The sequence below is a fragment of the Ictidomys tridecemlineatus genome, chromosome X (assembly GCF_052094955.1).
Source record: "Ictidomys tridecemlineatus isolate mIctTri1 chromosome X, mIctTri1.hap1, whole genome shotgun sequence".
NCBI lineage: Eukaryota > Metazoa > Chordata > Mammalia > Rodentia > Sciuridae > Ictidomys > Ictidomys tridecemlineatus.
The window spans coordinates 47,844,079-47,853,814 of NC_135493.1; positions in this window are offsets into that span (position 1 = coordinate 47,844,079).

A 9,736-nucleotide genomic window follows, 5' to 3' on the forward strand; every position below is an offset into this window, starting at 1 on the left:
GTGCCTCATTTTCCCTCATCATCCTGTTTCCTTAGCACAGCTTCTGAAATATCAGTTTACATTCCAAGATAGTTTTGCTCTTACTTTCAAATAGCATACTTTGCAAAACAAAAGCCTGGTAATTTGCCATATAGTCAAATCTTCTATTATTTCTCAAATAGGCCTCTTAAGGTTTCTAAGTTCATCCAACCATAAAGGACTCAAATATGTGATATTGTTAGGCTAAAATTGACTGATTTATCTATCTCTGCAACTGTCTTTGCCAATAGAAAAGGGAAATCATACTCAGGATTTATTAATGACCCCAAGTTCTTCTTTCTTAGAAGTATAAATGGACTGGATATGGATGGAATTATTCTCTGTACCATTGCTTTTTTCTTTGTTCCCATTCCTGTATTAACAGAAATGTACCTTTTTAAAATGTTTGCATAGATAAATAATAGCTGATATTCATGGTCAGGCACTGTAAGTGCTTTATAGATTTTCTTCTCACAGATGTTATTTCATTGTCACAAGAACCTACAGAATAAAATTATCATTTCATATCCATAATAGTAACATGAAATTCACTTAGTCATGGTCACACAACTATCATATAGTGTATTAGAAATGTACAAATTAAACAGTTTAACTTCAGAGCCCAGATTCTCAAATAGCAGTAAGAGCTTCCAATCAAATCTTGTGAATCAATCTTGTAGAAAAGAAAGCTAATAATTCAAATCAGAAGAGGTTCAGGTACATTTCATTATATGTAGATGCATAAATATAAATGATCACTTTATTTACTCCATTATATATGCTGATTGTCTAAATAGCATAGGATATTTGAGTTACATATTATGCCCAGAATTTTAACTGGTACTTGTTCGGAAGAATTAATTCACTCTCACTTTTATAGTGGTTTGCATGAAATGAACTATATATATATATATATATATATATATATATATATATATATATATATATATAATCAAATGTGATTTAAGTGATAATTGAATAACAATGCGCTCCCTTGGACTTTCTAAATTTATCTTTCTCAAGAAAAGTATCTAGAGGATAGTATGTGATCAGTGGTAAAATGTGTGCTTAGCATACTCAAGGCACTGGATTTGATGTCCAGTGCCTAAATAAACAAACAAACAAATAAATAGATGAATAGGTATGTGCCTCCATGTTTTGTGCCTAACAATATTTTCCTATATTCTAGCCTAAGGAATTTTAGTATAAAATTGGTTGTTTTTCAAAGAAAAAGAATATGACTTGTAAACTTTGTCCTTATCATTAAATTTATTTCTAGTTCAGTTGTTATTTTCTTCAGGGTATATTTTCAAAATATACTTTTAAGTCAACACATTTTAAAATGATAATGTCAGATACCAAATATTTTTAAAAGATAAAGGGAATAAAATTGGGAACACTTTCAGTTCAACTTCATCCATGCAAATATAGTCTTGGAGGAAATAGTGAATGTGATTCTTCTTTATTATCATCAATGATAACATATGGAATGACTGCTTTAGAAAAATAGCAGAAAACTATATGACTTAAGATACATTTGAAAATAGAATTAGTCTTGCAACTATTAGTAATTTGATTTTTCTGTTCCAAGTAATGTTTTAAATTAAGGGGAAATGTGATATGAAAATTACAGGTGTTTATTTGCTCCATGGTAAGATTATCCAAGGTGCAACTCATAGAAAAACTTTTAAATGCCTTCTTCATTTTAATTATTATAAATGTTCAGTCTTGTAACTACCTAGTTTGAATAATACTTTCAATTAACACTTTGAAAAGAATGTTGTTCAAGGTAAAGTAAGTAAATACTCATGTTTAATTTATTTGCTTATTTGTGTGTGTTTTACTAATGTACACTGTATTTGTTTTATTTAACACAACAAATTGTAAATGAATAATTCCTATACAGGTAATTCAACATATGTATATGTATATGTGTGTGTGTTAGTGTATATATATATATATATATATATATATATATAAACAGATATCTCGGAGTTACCTATCAAATAATTCATTTATGATAAACATTGAAATATTAAACATCATAAAAGACTATAATAATCAAAAGGAAAAAGCTGATTGTTAATGGAATTACTGAGCTTGGACTATCCTTAGGTTTGTAGTTGTAGCATTTTAAATGCAATAATGCTTTATTTTAGAGTAAAAAACTGAAGTAGTTTATTTTGAGGATCACAGACTTGGGAAGAAAGAAAGATATGTAAACTTTGGAATTTATACAATCTGTAACTTTGATGGTGTCAGTATAAATCACTCAATTCAACCTCTTGGCATGATGTGTATGATACAAATGACAGAGCACTAGCAAAACATGGGAACCAGTACACATCAAGTATATATCAAAGTGATTAATCTTTTTTTCCCCTCAGGGTATTAGCTTTTTTTTTTTTTTTTTACAAAGCTCATGACATCTCATCTTTCATATATTTGATTCACATGAGTTATGAACTCCAATTTTTACCCCAAATACAACTTGCAGAATCACATCAGTTACACATCCACGTTTTTATATAATGCCATACTAGTGTCTGTTGTATTCTGCTGCCTTTCCTATCCTCTACTATCCCCCCTCCCCTCCCCTTCCACCTTCTCTCTCTACCTCATCTGCTGTTACTCGATTCTCTCCCTTGTTTTTCCCCCCCTTTCCTCTCACAACCTCTTATATGTAATTTTGTATAACTATGAGGGTCTCCTTCCATTTCCATGCAATTTCCCTTCTCTCTCCCATTCCCTCCCACCACTCGTCTCTGTTTAATGTTAATCTTTTCCTCATGCTCTTCCTCCCTGCTCTGTTCTTAGTTGCTCTCCTTATATCAAAGAAGACATTTGGCATTTGTTTTTTAGGGATTGGCTAGCTTCACTTAGCATAATCTGCTCTAATATCATCCATTTCCCTGCAAATTCCATGATTTTGTCATTTTTTAATGCTGCGTAAGACTCCATTGTGTATAAATGCCACATTTTTTTTATCCATTCATCTATTGAGGGGCATCTAGATTGGTTCCACAGTCTAGCTATTGTGAATTGTGCTGCTATGAACATCGATGTGGCAGTATCCCTGTAGTACGCTCTTTTAAGGTCTTCAGGGAATAGTCTGAGAAGGGCGATAGCTGGGTCAAATGGTGGTTTTATTCCCAGCTTTCCCAGGAATTTCCATACCGCTTTCCAAATTGGCCAAACCCGTTTGCAGTCCCACCAGCAATGCACAAGTGTGCCCTTTTCCCCACATCCTCGCCAGCACTTGTTGTTTGACTTCATAATGGCTGCCAATCTTACTGGAGTGAGATGGTATTTTAGGGTGGTTTCGATTTGCATTTCTCTAACTGCTAGAGATGGTGAGCATTTTTTCATGTACTTGTTGATTGATTGTATGTCCTCCTCTGAAAAGTGTCTGTTCAGGTCTTTGGCCCATTTGTTGATTGGGTTATTTGTTATCTTATTGTCTAATTTTTTGAGTTCTTTGTATACTCTGGATATTAGGGCTCTATCTGAAGTGTGAGGGGTAAAAATTTGTTCCCAGGATGTAGGTTCCCTATTTACCTCTCTTATTGTTTCTCTTGCTGAGAAAAACTTTTTAGTTTAAGTAAGTCCCATTTGTTTATTCTTGTTATTAACTCTTGGGCTATGGGTGTCCTATTAAGGAATTTGGAGCCCGACCCCACAATATGTAGATCGGAGCCAACTTTTTCTTCTATCAGATGCAGAGTCTCTAATTTGATATCAAGCTGTTTGATCCATTTTGAGTTAACTTTTGTTCATGGCGAGAGAAAGGGGCTCAGCTTCATTCTGTTGCATATAGATTTCCAGTTTTCCCAGCACCATTTGTTGAAAATGCTATCCTTCCTCCATTGCATGCATTTAGCCCCTTTTTTAAATATAAGAAAGTTGTAATTTTGTGGATTGGTCTCTGTGCCCTCTATTCTGTACTATTGATCCGCCCGCCTGTTTTGGTACCAGAACCATGCTGTTTTTGTTACTATTGCTCTGTAGTACAGTTTGAAATCTAGTATCGCTATACCGCCAGATTCATACTTCCTGCTTAGAATTGCTTTTGCTATTCTGGGTCTTTTGTTTTCCATATGAATTTCATGATTGCTTTATCTATTTCTACAAGAAATGTCGTTGGGATTTTGATTGGCATTGCATTAAATCTGTAGAGAACTTTGGGTAACATTGCCATTTTGATGATGTTAGTTCTGCCTATCCATGAACAGGGTATATTTTTCCATCTTCTAAGATCTTCTTCTACTTCTCTCTTTAGGGTTCTGTAGTTTTCATTGTATAAATCTTTCACCTCTTTTGTTAGGTTGATTCCCAAGTATTTTATTTTTTTTTGAGGATATTGTGAATGGGTGGTTGTCCTCATTTCCATTTCAGAAGATTTATCCCTGATATACAGGAATGCCTTTGATTTATGTGTGTTGATTTTGTATCCTGCCACTTTGCTGAATTCATTCATTAGCTCTAGTAGTTTCTTTGTAAACTGTTTTGGGTCTTCTAGGTATAGAATCATGTCATCCGCAAATAGTGATAATTTAAGATATTCTTTTCCTATTTTTATGCCTTTAATTTTTTTTTGTCTGTCTAATTGCTCTGGCAAGTATTTCAAGAACTAAATTGAATAGAAGTGGTGAGAGAGGGCATCCCTGTCTTGTTCCAGATTTTAGAGGGAATGCCTTCAGTTTTTCTCCATTCAGAATGATGCTAGCCTGAGGCTTAGCATGTATAGCTTTTACAATATTGAGATAAGTTCCTGTTATCCCTAGCTTTTCTATTGTTTTGAAGATAAAGGGATGCTGTACTTTGTCAAATGCTTTTTCTGCATCTATCAAGATGATCATATGGTTCTTATTTATTGATGTGGTGAATAACATTTATTGATTTCCATATATTGAACCAACCTTGCATCCCAGGGATGAATCCTACTTGATCATGGTGCACAATTTTTTTGATATGCTTTTGCATTCGATTCGACAGGATTTTATTGAGGATTTTTGCATCTATGTTCATTAGAGATATTGGTCTGTAATTTTCTTTCTTTGAAGTGTCTTTGTCTGTTTTCGGGATCAGGGTGATGTTGGCCTCATAGAATGAATTTGGAAGATCTCCTTCTTTTTCTATTTCTTGAAATAGCTTAAAAAGTATTGGTATTAATTCTTCTTTGAAGAGTTTGTAAAACTCTGCTGTATACTCATCCAGTCCAGGGATTTTCATGGTTGGTAGTCTTTTGATGGCTTCTTCTATTTCCTCCTTTGTTATTGGTCTGTTTAAATTGTGTGTGTTTTCCTGACTCAATCTGGGCAGATCATATGACTTAAGAAATTTATCGAGGGGCTGGGGATGTGGCTCAAGCAGTAGCGCGCTCGCCTGGCATGCGTGCGGCCCGGGTTCGATCCTCAGCACCACATACCAACAAAGATGTTGTGTCCGCCGAGAACTAAAAAATAAAAATTAAAAATTCTCTCTCTCTCTCCCCTCTCTCACTCTCTCTTAAAAAAAAAAAGAAAAAAAAAAGAAATTTATCGATATCTTCACTATCTTCTATTTTATTGGAGTATAGGGTTTCAAAATACTTTCTAATTACCTTCTGTATTTCTGTAGTGTCCTTTGTGATATTGCCTTTTTCATCCTGTATGTTAGTATTTTAGTTCTCTTTCTTCTTCTCTTTGTTAGCATGGCTAATGGTCTGTCTATCTTATTTATTTTTTTTAATAACCAACTTTTAGTTTTATCAATTTTTTCAATGTTTTTTTTGTTTGTTTGTTTGTTTCACTTTCGTTGATTTCTGCTCTGATTTTAATTATTTCTTGTCTTCTACTACATTTGCTGTTGTTTTGCTCTTCCTTTTCTAGTGGTTTGAGATGAAGTATGAGTTCATTTATTTGTTGTTTTTTTCTTTTTTTTGAGGAATGAACTCCAGGAAATGAATTTCCCTCTTAAAACTGCTTTCACTGTGTCCCATAGATTCCAATATGTTGTGTCTGGATTGTCATTTATCTCTAAGAATTTTTTGATTTCCTCTTTTATATCTTCTGTAACCCATTGATCATTCAGTAACATATTGTTCATTTTCCAGGTGATGCAGGATTTTTCCTTCCTTCTTTTATCATTGATTTCCAGTTTCATTTCATTATGATCAGATAAGATGCATGGTTTTATCTCCACACCTTTATATTTACTGAGAGTTGCTCTATGGCATAATATATGTTCTATCTTTGAGTAGGATCCATGTGCTGCTGAGAAGAACATGTATCCACTTGATGATTGTTGATATATTCTATATATGTCGGTTAAGTCTAGGTTATTGATTGTGTTATTGAGTTCTGTAGTTTCTTTATTCAGCTTTTGTCTGGAGGATCTGTCTAATGGAGAGAGTAGTGTGTTGAAGTCACCCAAAATTATTGTGTTGTGGTCTATTTGACTCTTGAACCTGAGGAGAGTTTCTTTTATGAACGTTGCAGCACCATTGTTTGGTGCATATAAATTGATAATTGTTATGTCTAGTTGGTGAATGGTTCCTTTTAACAGTATATAGTGTCCTTCTTTATCCCTTTTGATTAACTTAGGTTTGAAGTTGATTTTATTCCATATGAGTATGGCTACACCTGCTTGTTTCCAAGGGTCATGTGAGTGGTATTTTTTTCCCAACCTTTCCCTTTCAGCCTGTGTATGTCTTTTCCTATCATATGAGTCTCCTGAAGGCAGCATATTGTTGGATCTGTTTTTTTAATCCAGGTTACTAGCCTATGTCTCTTGATTGGTGAATTTAAGCCATTAACATTTATGTTTACTATTGATATATGGTTTGTATTTCTGGCATGTTTATTTATTTATTTTAATTTGGCTAGTTTTCCCTCTTTGGTTATTTTTCTCTGCCTTTACTGAGATACTTCCCACTGTTAGTTTTGGGTGCTATTTTTCAATTCCTCTTCTTGTAGTAATTTACCCATAATGCCTTGCAGTGCTGGTTTTCTGGCTGTGAATTCTTTTAACTTTTGTTTATCATGAAATATTTTAATTTCATTGTCAAATCTGAAGCTTAATTTTGCTGGATACAGTATTCTTGGTTGGAGACCATTATTTTTCATTGTTTGAAATACGTTGTCCCAGGATCTTCTGGCTTTCAAAGTCTATGGTGAAAAATCAGCTATTAACCTAATTGGTTTACCCCTGAATGTAATCTGCCTCCTTTCTCTTGTAGCTTTTAATATTCTCTCCTTGTTCTGTATGTTGGATATCTTCGTAATTATGTGTCTTGGAGTTTGTTTATTATGGTTTTGTATTTTTGGGGTCCTGTAGGCTTCCAGGATTTGGCAATCCATTCCATCTTTCATATCTGGGAAGTTTTCTAAGATTATTTCATTCAACATATTGTTCATTCCTTTGGTTTGAACCTCTATACCTTCTTCTATCCCAATGACTCTCAAGTTTGTTTTTTTTTATGACATCCCATATCTCTTGTATGGATTGCTCGTGATTTTTTAACATCTTTTCTGCATTGACTATATTTTTTTCGAGTTGATAAATTTTGTCTTCATTATCTGATGTTCTGACTTCTATTTGATCTATTTGTAATATTCTCGTTTGAGTTATTAATTTGGTTTATGGTTTCCTGCATTTCTAGGATTACTGTTTGATTTTTTTTAAAATCTCTATCTCCTGGTAGAGTTCCTTCTTTGCAATTTGAATTTGCTTATGCAATTCTTTTTCAAAGTATTTTTTCATTGTTTTGACTTGCTGTCTCATGACTTCTCTAAGATTCCATTTCATCTGACTCAGGTATGCCTTGAGTTCTTTCTCTGTCCATTCTTCTGATGCCTCCAGTTTCTCCTGTAGATTTAAGTTATCCTGCATTGTGTGTATTCCTTTTTTCCCTTGTTTTTTTTCATGTTGTTCACGTTAGTTTCCAACTCTGTTTAACTGCTGTGTTTCTGTTTTCTCCTATAAATTAGTTTTGGTTTTGTATATCTCTGTGGTCTCTCCTTTGTGGTGGGAGACTATGCCTAAAAATATTGGGCTTTATTGTACTTTAAAGCTGATTCATTCAATTCATAAAAGGCTTCCGGATTCTGTATACATATAGTGATTTGTTGTTTGTTCTAAGAACTTTATGTTTAGGTTAGGTGCTATGATGGTATGAGGGTTAGTATGTCTCGGCTACTTTGGAAGATTGCTCTACTGAATGGGGATATTAACAGGTGATTGGATCAGGGTGTTTGGTAATAGCTAGGAATTTAGGAGCCCAATAGACAGCCTGGAAACATTCACCTATTTGCATTTAGACAATTACACGTAATGGAAGACATAATGCTTGGGATGAAAGTTGGGGGTAGGGGAAGGAAGGTGCTCTTAAAAAGAAAGAAGGAGAGAGAGATAGATAGAATAGAGGAGAATGGAAAGAACAATACAACTTGGAAAGGGAAAGAAAGAAAGAAGGAAAAGAGGAGAGAAAAAAATAAAATAAAATAAAAAATAAAATTAGGTCTTAGAGATCCATTTTCTTCTCTTCCAGTAGGCAGAGCTGTGCCCTCCAAGCCAAGCTTCTGCCCTCTATGTGTCCACAGAAATCCCTGTAAGGCGGCTCCTGGGAGTCTCTCAATCCTGTTAGTCCAGAGCTGTTTCACTTCTCTGGCCCCTCCCCCCTTCCTCCTGCCAGCCAGCCAGGTTCTGCTCACCGGAGGTGGTTCCCCAAGGATATGGTTACACGTTCAGCCCCATCACATGCCCTATTTCCCGAATGACTGAGCACTCTCTCTGTCATTCATCTAAGCCCCAGTGCTGTGGAGCTGTAATCTGGGAGCCAACAGTTTAATTTTTCCGGACCCCTTTGGTGGGTACACCTTCGGAAATTGGCGGCTAAGACCTTGGGTGTCGCCGCTAGTGGTAAGGGGAGTTGGGGATTGATAATCCCCTCTGCTTCCCTCGGCCCCTACAGTCACGACCACTCCGATGGCGGTAGGAGGAGTTGGGGGTCAGGAGTGCCTTCTGTTTCCCTCCGCCCCTACCGTCATGATCTCTCCATTGGCGGTTGGGGGAGTTGGGGGTGGGGAGTCTTCTCTGCTTCCCTCTGCCCCTACAGTCATGCCCACGTCACTGGTGGTAGGGGGAGTTGGGGGTCGGGAGTCCCTTCGCCCTTACAGACACGCCCACGGAGAGATTTTTGAAGTTTCCCGGTTGTTTGTATCTGGTGGGGGTGGGAGTCACACACCTGCTAAAGTGGATTCCACTGGGAAGGAATCTCGTTGGCCAAACTCTGGTGATGTCACCTCTCTGCTATGGCAGGCCCCAGGCTCCTTGCCGGAGTGTCAGAAGGGAGGGGTGAAACTGGCTTGTCTCTGGTCTGACCCAGTCTCAGTTGGTTTTAATTCCCGGTTTGCTATTTCATAAAGACTTGGTTAGAGTCCCTTCGCAGCACCTCCAAGTGATTAATCTTATTGATAGTGTAAAAAATTGAGAGTGATTATGATTTTCACACACAGAGAGCTATGATTAGAAAATAAAAAATATTAGAGAAAAATATGATCCTCTAAAAACAGCTTACTGAGTTTGGACTTCAGTCCATAGTCTTTAGACTTAAAATGAACCTTGAATAAAGCCTAAATATTTAAGTCAGCTTTCTCATTGCTGTGACAAAAAGACCTAACAAGAACAGTGTATAGGAGGACAAGTTTATTTGAGACTCATAGTTTCAGATGTCTTA